We start from the raw sequence: 13,839 nt of genomic DNA on the forward strand, positions 1-13,839 counted from the left end.
CCACCACACCACACCACCCCCACCCCACCACCACCACCCACACCCCACCACACCACCCCACCCCACACCCCACCACACCACCCCACCCACACCCCACCCCACACCCCCACACACCCCACACCCACACCCCACCACACCACCCCACACCACACCACCCCACACCCACCACACCACCCACACCACCACACCACACCACCCCACACCACACCACACCACACCACCCCACACCACACCACACCACACCACCCAGTTCTTTATTATTGATGCTGTTTTATCTGTGCATTTTATTGAACATCACAATGTCCGAATAAAGAATCTTTATTTCTGCATTAAAAGCTTCCGGTTTGGATATTTCCACATTTTCGCCAAGTCCCCATCTCTCCTATGACCAGAAGGAGGGGCAGCGTGCACTCCCATAAGGCACTGCTTCTAGGTGGTGAAAATCCCATTGTCTTTCCGCCTCAGCCACCAGATTATATTCATTTCTCCTCTCTCTCTCTCTCTCTCTCTCTCTCTCCCTGTAGTGATGTTCTCTCTCTCTCTCTCTCTCTCTCCCTGTAGTGATGTTCTCTCTCTCTCTCTCTCTCTCTCTCTCTCTCTCTCTCTCTCTCTCTCCCTGTAGTGATGTTCTCTCCCTCTCTCTCTCTCCCTCTCTCTCTCTCTCTCTCTCTCTCTCCTGTAGTGATGTTCTCTCCCTCTCTCTCTCTCTCTCTCTCTCTCTCTCCCTGTAGTGGTGTTCTCTCTCCCCCTCTCTCTCTCTCTCTCTCTCTCTCTCTCTCTCTCTCTCTCTCTCTCTCTCTCTCTCCCTGTAGTGATGTTCCCTCTCTCCTCCTCCACCCCCCATTCCTCTGTGTATATCAGCCCCCCCTCCCATCTTTTTTCTCTATTCATGTTATTAGATTGGGTGGAAGGAAAGAACGAGATGAGGGAGGGAGGTAAAGAAAGAGGTTGTAAATGCTTAGCCCTGTGACATCAAGCCTCATTACTTTTACCTCTCTATTGGAATTGGTTCAGGATGAGCTTTTGCTCTCTGTCTCTCTTTGTCTCTGTCTCTGTCTCTCTGTCTCTATGTCTCTGTCTCTCTCTCTCTCTCTCTCTCTCTCTCTCTCTCTCTCTCTCTCTCTCTCTCTCTCTCTGTCTCTCTCCCCCTTTCTCTCTCTCTCTGTCCTCCCCTCCCCCATCCCATCTTGCACTCTCTTCATTACCCTGCTACTGATTCCTCCGGGCCGTGCTGTCATAATGATTCCAGATAGCCAGGTGTCTCAGCCCAGGAGGAAGCACTGTAACCACAGAGCCACACCACAGAACCACACCACAGAACCAGACCACAGAACCAGACCACAGAACCACACCACAGAACCAGACCACAGAACCAGACCACAAAACCAGACCACAGAGCCACACCACAGAACCACACCACTGAACCAGACCACAGAACCAGACCACAGAACCACACCACAGAACCACACCACAGAACCACACCACAGAACCACACCACAGAACCAGACCACAGAACCACACCACAGAACCAGACCACAGAACCACACCACAGAGCCACACCACAGAACCACACCACAGAACCTGACCACAGAACCAGACCACATAATCATCAATGGACCCCTATTCACTGCATAGGGCATTACTTTTCACCAGGGTCCATAGGGCTCTGGTCTAAAGTAGTGCACTATGTAGGGAATAGGGGTCCATTTGATTTGCAGGTGAAGCGTGAGACAGAGATACAGAGACAGAACTCATATATACCTGAGTCTGTCAACAGAATACGTCTGTCCGTAAACTGCATCCCAAATTGCATTGTATTCTCTTCCTGTTGTTCTGTTCAATACCTTTGGAATATCCCCTACTGCAGTTTGTATCCACCAGTAGTCTAACAGTCTATATGACAGTCTGTATCCACCAGTAGAAAAACAGACTGAAACAGGAGAGCAGTCTTAACAGGAAGCGGATCCTGCTGTCATTGCTGTATTGCTGACACCACTGAACACAGGTGTTTCTCAGGGGCCCCACAGGGAATAAAAACACATTTTAGCTTCAAGTTTTACTTTGCCTTATCTCACACACACACATGCACATAACACATTATAACACATTATAACAGATTATAACAGATTATAACACATAACACATAACAGATTATAACAGATTATAACACACAACAGATTATAACACACAACAGATTATAACACATAACAGATTATAACACACAACAGATTATAACACACAACAGATTATAACACATAACAGATTATAACACACAACAGATTATAACACATAACAGATTATAACAGATTATAACACACAACAGATTATAACACACAACAGATTATAACACATAACAGATTATAACACACAACAGATTATAACACACAACAGATTATAACAGATTATAACAGATTATAACACATAACACATTGGGAAGGTGTGACATAAAGACGATGTATAATTTGTAGTTGTTGTGATGCTGATCCTGTGTGTGGGAGGGGCTTACGTTGCAGTTTGTCATTTCTAGACATAGCCTGGGGAGGGGCTTACGTTGCAGTTTGTAATTTATAGACAGCCTGGGAGGGGCTTACGTTGCAGTTTGTCATTTCTAGACATAGCCTGGGCGGGGCTTACGTTACAGTTTGTCATTTCTAGACATAGCCATCCACTGTTTTCCAAATGGCACCTATTCCACTGTGTACCAAATGGCACCTATTCCACTGTGTTCTAAATGGCACCTATTCCATTGTGTTCCAAATGGCACCTATTCCATTGTGTTCCAAATGGCACCTATTCCACTGTGTTCCAAATGGCACCTATTCCACTGTGTTCCAAATGGCACCTATTCCACTGTATTCCAAATGGCACCTATTCCACTGTGTTCCAAATGGCACCTATTCCACTGTGTTCCAAATGGCACATATTCCACTGTGTTCCAAATGGCACCTATTCCACTGTGTTCCAAATGGCACCTATTCCATTGTGTTCCAAATGGCACCTATTCCACTGTGTTCCAAATGGCACCTATTCCACTGTGTTCCAAATGGCACCTATTCCTACTAGCATTTTGACCACAGCCCTATAGACTCTGGTCAAAAGTAGGACACTATCAAGGGAATATAATGCCATTTGGAACACAACCTTGCTGTTGTCCCACCAGACAGTCATACAATCATTTAATTAGGTAACAACCCCCATGTGTTATTCTATAATATGTTTGCAGTGTGCAGGCAGTTTATCAATTACTGCTTGTGGTTTCATTCTGTCACTCAGTCTGTCTGGGGCAAGCTTCTGAGCTCCCTCTCTCTCTGTACTGCAGAGCTGTGTAATTGTACTCCAACAAATCAATTCTGTTGCAGTTGAGCATTTTCTTCCTCTCTCTCTCTCCTCTCTACTCTCTCCTCTCTCCTCTCTCCTCTCTACTCTATCCTCTCTCCTCTCTTCTTTATCCTCTCCTCTCTCCTCTCTCCTCTCTCCTCTCTCCTCTCTACTCTATCCTCTCTCCTCTCTTCTTTATCCTCTCCTCTCCTCTCCTCTCCTCTCCTCTCCTCTCCTCTCCTCTCCTCTCCTCTCCTCTCCTCTCCTCTCCTCTCCTCTCCTCTCCTCTCCTCTCCTCTCCTCTCCTCTCCTCTCCTCTCCTCTCCTCTCCTCTCCTCTCCTCTATCCTCTCCCCTCTCCTCTCTCCTCTCCTCTCCTCTCCTCTCCTCTCCTCTCCTCTCCTCTCCTCTCCTCTCCTCTCCTCTCCTCTCCTCTCCTCTCCTCTCCTCTCCTCTCCTCTCCTCTCCTCTCCTCTCCTCTCCTCTCCTCTCCTCTATCCTCTCCCCTCTATCCTCCCTCTGTCATTGTTGTTTCCAGTACAGAGCACCCATCAGACCACAACCCAGGAGAAGAGGAGGAGAATCTGGTTTTTTTTTTTTAAGGAGAGAGCCCCCCCCCCCCTCCACACCAAGTACGAAATGATTCCTTGTGGTTGGACCGGCCTTTATAGCTGGCATTAACCCTGTGCTGTCAACCAAAGCCTGAGCTCTGCTCAGAGAGATGAATCAAACCGAGGAGCTGTGTGCTGGGGATTGGAATAGCTCGCTCTACCGTTTTCTCTGTGTGTATCACCCCTGTCCTCTGAGTCGTTCTCTGTCAGCAGCGGACCATGCCGCTTATCCATGCAGCGAAGAAATCTAACAAACCCACATTAGGAGTCAAACATACTATCAACTGTTAGGAATGGTTGAGAACAGGTTTGTGTCTATAGAGAGAGGACCAGTAGTGTCTGTAGAGAGGACCAGTAGTGTCTATAGAGAGAGGACCAGTAGTGTCTATAGAGAGAGGACCGGTAGTGTCTATAGAGAGGACCAGTAGTGTCTATAGAGAGGACCAGTAGTGTCTATAGAGAGAGGACCGGTAGTGTCTATAGAGAGGACCAGTAGTGTCTATAGAGAGGAACAGTAGTGTCTATAGAGAGGACCAGTAGTGTCTATAGAGAGGACCAGTAGTGTATATAGAGAGAGGACCAGAGTGTCTATAGAGAGGACCAGTAGTGTCTATAGAGAGAGGACCAGTAGTGTCTATAGAGAGGACCAGTAGTGTCTATAGAGAGGACCAGTAGTGTCTATAGAGAGAGGACCAGTAGTGTCTATAGAGAGAGGACCAGTAGTGTCTATAGAGAGGACCAGTAGTGTCTATAGAGAGAGGACCAGTAGTGTCTATAGAGAGGACCAGTAGTGTCTATAGAGAGAGGACCAGTAGTGTCTATAGAGAGAGGACCAGTAGTGTCTATAGAGAGAGGACCAGTAGTGTCTATAGAGAGGACCAGTAGTGTCTATAGAGAGGATCAGTAGTGTCTATAGAGAGAGCACCAGTAGTGTCTATAGAGAGGACCAGTAGTGTCTATAGAGAGAGGACCAGTAGTGTCTATAGAGAGGACCAGTAGTGTCTATAGAGAGGACCAGTTGTCTATAGAGAGGACCAGTAGTGTCTATAGAGAGGACCAGTAGTGTCTATAGAGAGAGGACCAGTAGTGTCTATAGAGAGAGGACCAGTAGTGTCTATAGAGAGAGGACCGGTAGTGTCTATAGAGAGGACCAGTAGTGTCTATAGAGAGGACAGTAGTGTCTATAGAGAGGATCAGTAGTGTCTATAGAGAGAGGACCAGTGTGTCTATAGAGAGAGGACCAGTAGTGTCTATAGAGAGGGACCCAGTAGTGTCTATAGAGAGAGGACCAGTAGTGTCTATAGAGAGAGGACCAGTAGTGTCTATAGAAGAGAGGACAGTAGTGTCTATAGAAGAGAGGACCAGTAGTGTCTATAGAGAGGACCAGTAGTGTCTATTAGAGGGACCATAGTGTCTATAAGAGAGGACCAGTAGTGTCTATAGAGAGAGGACCAGTTAAGTGTCTATAGAGAGAGGACCAGTAGTGTCTATAGAGAGGACAGTAGTGTCTATAGAGAGAGGACCAGTAGTGTCTATAGAGAGGACCAGTAGTGTCTATAGAGAGGACCAGTAGTGTCTATAGAGAGAGGACCAGTAGTGTCTATAGAGAGGACCAGTAGTGTCTATAGAGAGGACCAGTAGTGTCTATAGAGAGAGGACCAGTAGTGTCTATAGAGAGGACCAGTAGTGTCTATAGAGAGGATCCAGTAGTGTCTATAGAGAGGACCAGTAGTGTCTATAGAGAGAGGACCAGTAGTGTCTATAGAGAGGACCAGTAGTGTCTATAGAGAGAGGACCAGTAGTGTCTATAGAGAGGACCAGTAGTGTCTATAGAGAGAGGACCAGTAGTGTCTATAGAGAGAGGACCAGTAGTGTCTATAGAGAGGACCAGTAGTGTCTATAGAGAGAGGACCAGTAGTGTCTATAGAGAGGACTCAGTAGTGTCTATAGAGAGGACCAGTAGTGTCTATAGAGAGAGGACCAGTCGTGTCTATAGAGAGGACCAGTAGTGTCTATAGAGAGACCAGTAGTGTCTATAGAGAGCAGGACCAGTAGTGTCTATAGAGAGAGGACCAGTAGTGTCTATAGGAGAGGACCAGTAGTGTCTATAGAGAGGACCAGTAGTGGTCTATAGAGAGAGGACCAGTAGTGTCTATAGAGAGGACCAGTAGTGTCTATAGAGAGAGGACCAGTAGTGTCTATAGAGAGGACCAGTAGTGTCTATAGAGAGGACCAGTAGTGTCTATAGAGAGAGGACCAGTAGTGTCTATAGAGAGATGACCAGTAGTGTCTATAGAGAGGACCAGTAGTGTCTATAGAGAGAGGACCAGTAGTGTCTATAGAGAGGACCAGTAGTGTCTATAGAGAGAGGACCAGTAGTGTCTATAGAGAGGATCAGTAGTGTCTATAGAGAGAAGACCAGTAGTGTCTATAGAGAGAGGACCAGTAGTGTCTATAGAGAGGACCAGTAGTGTCTATGGAGAGAGGACCAGCAGTGTCTATAGAGAGAGGACCAGTAGTGTCTATAGAGAGGACCAGTAGTGTCTATAGAGAGGACCAGTAGTGTCTATAGAGAGGATCAGTAGTGTCTATAGAGAGGACCAGTAGTGTCTATAGAGAGGACCAGTAGTGTCTATGGAGAGGACCAGTAGTGTCTATAGAGAGGACCAGTAGTGTCTATAGAGAGGACCAGTAGTGTCTATAGAGAGGATCAGTAGTGTCTATAGAGAGAGGACCAGTAGTGACAATTTATTGTTTATTTTGCGTCCCAAAGCCCCCTCTGGTTCCTTATGTTCCCCGGTTCAAAAAATAGGTGCACTATGTAGGGAATAGGTTGGTATTTGGGATGCAGACAAAACTCCTTGTCTGAATTAATTCATGAATGTATTTGGTGACAGATGTGAAATTAAATATGTTGTCACAAATGTTTTCTTAATTTGTAAAAACAAAGTGTTTCATTGTTATTAATGACAACTGTTAGATCCATAAACTAAACTTCTTCAATGTTTTGTCGTTTTAGGAGCAGCAGAATCTGGGGCGGAGGACCCCTACCTGACATGGGGGGGGGGGTGGGGGGGTCTGAGGTGGCGGCAGACAGAGAGAGACGGAGGAAGAAGAATCCAGGATTTACAGTCAATACAGGTGAGTTCCTTTCCTCATTAAACTATCTCACCCTTTTCCCAATGCAGAGCCTGGGCTGTAAACACTGGGATAGTGTTTGGTTGGTCCTACTTGCTATAAACACTGGGATAGTGTTTGGTTGGTCCTACTTGCTATAAACACTGGGATAGTGTTTGGTTGGTTCTACTTGTTATAAACACTGGGATAGTGTTTGGTTGGTCCTACTTGCTATAAACTCTGGGACAGTGTTTGGTTGGTTCTACTTGTTATAAACTCTGGGATAGTGTTTGGTTGGTTCTACTTGCTATAAACTCTGGGACAGTGTTTGTTTGGTTCTACTTGTTATAAACTCTGTTATAGTGTTTGGTTGGTTCTACTTGCTATAAACTCTGGGACAGTGTTTGGTTGGTTCTACTTGTTATAAACTCTGTTATAGTGTTTGGTTGGTCCTACTTGCTATAAACTCTGGGATAGTGTTTGGTTGGTGCTACTTGTTATAAACACTGGGATAGTGTTTGGTTGGTGCTACTTGTTATAAACACTGGGATAGTGTTTGGTTGGTGCTACTTGTTATAAACTCTGGGATAGTGTTTGGTTGGTGCTACCTGCTATAAACAGGGATAGTGTTTGGTTGGTCAACATATTTGGTTTGCAGGCTTACATATGAAGGCCATTGTATCCATCAGTTGGATAAATATGCAATACAGTTGGCCCGGTTGGTTTAGGTTGGCTGCTGTAGGCGGAGGGAGGGAGGGAGGGAGTGTGTGTGGTGTTGGGAGCCGTCTTGAGTCCACTCCCATGACTAATGCCAGGAGGGGGTTCTTATTAAATATCTTGACCTCCAGATGAACTTTGCTAGCATTCCTTTACTAGTTAATCTTTTACCCCTCCCCCCATTCATTTTCTAGATAGCATTTTCCCTAAAGATGTCCTGTGTTTAATAAATACATAAATAATGTGTAACAAAGATAATCATTATAATACGAAATATTAAACTAATTAATGAATACTAATGAACTTTGACGACATTGTGAAATTAAAATTAGACATGTTCTTTAAGCGAGAATGCATGCAGGCAGATTTTGGTTCATTTGACAATTTGCTTTCCAGTTTGATTAATGAGTCTAATATGCTTCCAAAGCCAACATGTGAATTAATCGCCCTCTGTAATATATATTATTAAGAACACTTTAGAGAAAGATGCTGATTGGCTTATGAAATGGTACAGGTCTCATGCTGGGGCCATTAGCATGGCAGGCTAATCTAATAGGCTAGTCATCTATAGCTGAAAGTAACAAGTATTTCTCTGTTTGGCTAATATGGCTCTATTGTAAACATGCTCTTCTTGTTTCTACATGTTGTCTCACCTGTTTTTTAACAGAAAATATATATTGAGCTTCGTTTTTTTTCCCATAATACAATATAAAATACACAATAAACACTATCTCAATATATATATATACACACACATATTAGAACACAAAAGCATAGTGGTAAGCACAAGTAAAACCACAAAAAAATCACTCTCCCCTCTTCCTCTCTCCCCTCTTCCTCCCTCCCCCTTCCTCGCCCCTCTCTCCCCTCTCTCCCCTCTTCCTCTCCCCTCCTTCATCTCTCCCCTCTTCCTCTCCCCTCTCTCCCCTCTTCCTCTCCCCTCTCTCCCCTCTTCCTCTCCCCTCTCTCCCCTCCTTCATCTCTCCCCTCTCTCCCCTCTTCCTCTCCCCTCTCTCCCCTCCTTCATCTCTCCCCTCTCTCCCCTCTTCCTCTCCCCTCTCTCCCCTCTTCCTCTCCCCTCTCTCCCCTCCTTCATCTCTCCCCTCTTCCTCTCCCCTCTCTCCCCTCTTCCTCTCCCCTCTCTCCACTCTTCCTCTCCCCTCTCTCCCCTCCTTCATCTCTCCCCTCTTCCTCTCCCCTCTCCCTTCCACCCAGCCTGGGACACCAGAATGTGAGTTATTCCCAGCAGCCCTCTGGGTCTGTTAACATCAGATTGTGAGTTATTCCCAGCAGCCCTCTGGGTCTGTTAACATCAGAATGTGAGTTATTCCCAGCAGCCCCCTGGGTCGGTCTGTTAACATCAGAATGTGAGTTATTCCCAGCAGCCCTCTGGGTCGGTCTGTTAACATCAGAATGTGAGTTAATCCCAGCAGCCCTCTGGGTCGGTCTGTTAACATCAGAATGTGAGTTATTCCCAGCAGCCCTCTGGGTCGGTCTGTTAACATCAGAATGTGAGTTATTCCCAGCAGCCCTCTGGGTCGGTCTGTTAACATCAGAATGTGAGTTATTCCCAGCAGCCCTCTGGGTCTGTTAACAGAATGTGAGTTATTCCCAGCAGCCCTCTGGGTCTGTTAACATCAGAATGTGAGTTATTCCCAGCAGCCCTCTGGGTCGGTCTGTTAACATCAGAATGTGAGTTATTCCCAGCAGCCCTCTGGGTCGGTCTGTTAACATCAGAATGTGAGTTATTCCCAGCAGCCCTCTGGGTCGGTCTGTTAACATCAGAATGTGAGTTATTCCGAGCAGCCCTCTGGGTCTGTTAACAGAATGTGAGTTATTCCCAGCAGCCCTCTGGGTCTGTTAACATCAGAATGTGAGTTATTCCCAGCAGCCCTCAGCCCTCTGGGTCGGTCTGTTAACATCAGAATGTGACAATAGCCCCGCCCTTCCAAATATCAAGAGATTTGACCCCACACTCTCACTGGAAGACTAAAACAGGCTGTGCTGCTCAACCAGCGGGAGGGAGGGAACAAGATAAAGGAGGGGGGGGGGGGGGCTTAAACCAAAAGCACCAGGGTTTGGTATTGCATTGTAACAGAACAGTAGCCATATTAACTATACTATTCCAGATTTGAATTATACATGGTCTCTCTTTCTCCGTATCTCTATACCTCTGTATCTCTATATCTCTATATCTCCGTATCTCTATATCTCTATATAACTATATCTCTATATCTCTATATAACTGTATCTCTATATCTCTATATAACTGTATCTCTATATCTCTATATAACTGTATCTCTATATCTCTATATCTCTATATAACTGTATCTCTATATCTCTATACCTCTATATAACTGTACCTCTATATCTCTATATAACTCTATCGCTATACCTCTCTATCTCTATACCTCTCTATCTCTATACCTCTATATCTCTATACCTCTATATCTCTATATCTCTATACCTCTCTCTCTATACCTCTATATCTCTATACCTCTATACCTCTTTACCTCTCTATACCTCTATATCTCTATACCTCTCTATATCTCTATATCTCTATACCTCTCTATACCTCTATACCTCTATACCTCTCTATACCTCTATACCTCTATATCTCTATACCTCTCTATCTCTATACCTCTATATCTCTATACCTCTCTATATCTCTATATCTCTATACCTCTCTATACCTCTATACCTCTCTATACCTCTATACTTCTATACCTCTATATCTCTATATCTCTATATCTCTATATCTCTATACCTCTATATCTCTATACCTCTATATCTCTCTATACCTCTATACCTCTATACCTCTATATCTCTATATCTCTATATCTCTATACCTCTATACCTCTATATCTCTATACCTCTATACCTCTATATCTCTATATCTCTATATCTCTATATCTCTATACCTCTATATCTCTATATCTCTATATCTCTATATCTCTATATATCTATACCTCTATACCTCTATACCTCTATATCTCTATATCTCTATACCTCTATACCTCTATACCTCTATATCTCTATATCTCTATATATCTATACCTCTATACCTCTATATCTCTATATCTCTATATCTCTATATCTCTATATATCTATACCTCTATACCTCTATACCTCTATATCTCTATACCTCTATACCTCTATATCTCTATATCTCTTTATATTTTATACCTCTGTACCTCTATATGACGGTATCTCTATATCTCTATATATTCAATTCAATTCAAGGGCTTTATTGGCATGGGAAACATGTGTTAACATTGCCAAAGCAAGTGAGGTAGATAATATATAAAGTGAAATAAACAATAAAAATGAACAGTAAACATTACACATACAGAAGTTTCAAAACAATAAAGACATTACAAATGTCATATTATATATATATACAGTGTTTTAACAATGTACAAATGGTTAAAGGACACAAGATAAAATAAATAAGCATAAATATGGGTTGTATTTACAATGGTGTTTGTTTTTCACTGGTTGCCCTTTTCTCGTGGCAACAGGTCACAAATATTGCTACTGTGATGGCACACTGTGGAATTTCACCCAGTAGATATGGGAGTTTTTCAAAATTGGATTTGTTTTCAATTTTTTTTGGGATCTGTGTAATCTGAGGGAAATATGTCTCTCTAATATGGTCATCTGTATCTTCTTACCTCTCTATCTCTATATCTCTCTCTATATATCTCTATACTTCTATATCTCTATACCTCCTTATCTCTATACCTCTATACCTCTATATCTCTATATCTCTATATCTCTGTATCTCTATACCTCTATATCTCTATACCTCTATATCTCTATATCTCTATACCTCTATATCTCTATATCTCTATACCTCTATATCTCTATACCTCTATATCTCTATACCTCTATATCTCTGTACCTCTATACCTCTATATCTCTATATCTCTGTATCTCTATACCTCTATATTTTTATGTCTTTATACCTCTATATCTCTATACCTCTATACCTCTATATCTCTATATCTCTATATCTCTATATCTCTATATCTCTATATCTCTATATCTCTGTATCTCTATACCTCTATACCTCTATACCTCTATATCTCTATACCTCTATACCTCTATATCTCTATATCTCTATATCTCTATATCTCTATACCTCTATACCTCTATATCTCTATATCTCTATATCTCTGTATCTCTATACCTCTATACCTCTATATCTCTATATCTCTATATCTCTATATCTCTATACCTCTATACCTCTATACCTCTATATCTCTATATCTCTATATCTCTATATCTCTATATCTCTATATCTCTGTATCTCTATACCTCTATATTTTTATTTCTATATATCTCTATCTCTATATCTCTTTGTATTTCTGTATCTCTCTCTCCCTATACCATCTCTCTCTCTCTCTCTCTTGTTCAGTGTCGTCGTTTACTGCACAGTAATATCTGTCATAGTGACCCGGGCACATGGTTCTTGTCCTGTGCTAGACTGGCATGGTGCCTTGGCCAGGGCAGACTCCTACATGGCCCCTTATTTCCCGACAGGTTTGACCAAGGCTAACCAGGGTCCATAGGGGTATTGGTCAAATCTAGTGTAATACATAGGGAATGGGTGGCAGCTGGCTGTTCCTTGTATATAGGGGTAGCCTAGTGGTTAGAGCATTGGACTAGTAACCGGAAGGTTGTTCAAACCCCCGAGCTGACAAGGTACAAATCTGTCATTCTGCCCCTGAACAGGCAGTTAACCTACTGTTCCTAGGCCAGTTAACCTACTGTTCCTAGGCCAGTTAACCTACTGTTCCTAGGCCAGTTAACCTACTGTTCCTAGACCAGTTAACCCACTGTTCCTAGGCCAGTTAACCCACTGTTCCTAGACCAGTTAACCCACTGTTCCTAGGCCAGTTAACCCACTGTTCCTAGGCCAGTTAACCTACTGTTCCTAGACCAGTTAACCCACTGTTCATAGGCCAGTTAACCCACTGTTCCTAGGCCAGTTAACCTACTGTTCCTAGACCAGTTAACCCACTGTTCCTAGACCAGTTAACCCACTGTTCCTAGGCCAGTTAACCCACTGTTCCTAGACCAGTTAACCCACTGTTCCTAGGCCAGTTAACCCACTGTTCCTAGGCCAGTTAACCCACTGTTCCTAGACCTGTTAACCCACTGTTCCTAGGCCAGTTAACCTACTGTTCCTAGACCAGTTAACCCACTGTTCCTAGGCCAGTTAACCCACTGTTCCTAGACCAGTTAACCCACTGTTCCTAGACCAGTTAACCCACTGTTCCTAGACCAGTTAACCCACTGTTCCTAGGCCAGTTAACCCACTGTTCCTAGACCAGTTAACCCACTGTTCCTAGGCCAGTTAACCCACTGTTCCTAGGCCAGTTAACCCACTGTTCCTAGACCTGTTAACCCACTGTTCCTAGGCCAGTTAACCTACTGTTCCTAGACCAGTTAACCCACTGTTCCTAGGCCAGTTAACCCACTGTTCCTAGACCAGTTAACCCACTGTTCCTAGACCAGTTAACCCACTGTTCCTAGGCCAGTTAACCCACTGTTCCTAGGCCAGTTAACCTACTGTTCCTAGACCAGTTAACCCACTGTTCCTAGGCCAGTTAACCCACTGTTCCTAGGCCAGTTAACCCACTGTTCCTAGGCCGTCATTGAAAATAAGAATTTGTTCTTAACTGACTTGCCTGGTTAAATAAAGGTAAAATAAAATAAACACATATATATATATTGTATATATTTATATATACCTTGTATATTAGTCTATTAGTCTAGCTTCACCCAACACTCACTAGAAGTCAGTGTGAAGCATTTAAGCCTCAGTCATTTATCTATGTCTGTGTCCTTGACAGAGATAATATATGGTCTGTCTGCATAGCTATTTGACTGTCTCATCTCATGTGGAGAATCTGATCCATACGTGCTGTCTGACAACCTAGCTTCTCATTTAACATACAGTTGATGAAGGCTTGTTAAGAGGGTATTACCATATGAGAGAGGGAGAGAGAGAGAGAGAGAGAGAGGGAGAGAGAGGGAGAGAGAGCGAGCGAGAGAGAGAGAGAGAGAGA

General features: G+C 43.6%; 1 long non-coding RNA gene across 1 annotated transcript in view; it reads left to right on the forward strand.

Annotated features, from left to right (window-relative positions):
- LOC116355394 (uncharacterized) overlaps positions 1-13,839 on the forward strand; it is a 272,245-nt gene that overhangs the window by 89,198 nt on the left and 169,208 nt on the right. The window contains exon 2 of the long non-coding RNA XR_004204415.1: positions 6,948-7,069. This is a non-coding gene — a long non-coding RNA (uncharacterized LOC116355394). The remainder of the gene's footprint in view (positions 1-6,947; positions 7,070-13,839) is intronic.

Source organism: Oncorhynchus kisutch, linkage group LG20 (assembly GCF_002021735.2).
Source record: "Oncorhynchus kisutch isolate 150728-3 linkage group LG20, Okis_V2, whole genome shotgun sequence".
In the NCBI taxonomy this organism is placed as follows: domain Eukaryota; kingdom Metazoa; phylum Chordata; class Actinopteri; order Salmoniformes; family Salmonidae; genus Oncorhynchus; species Oncorhynchus kisutch.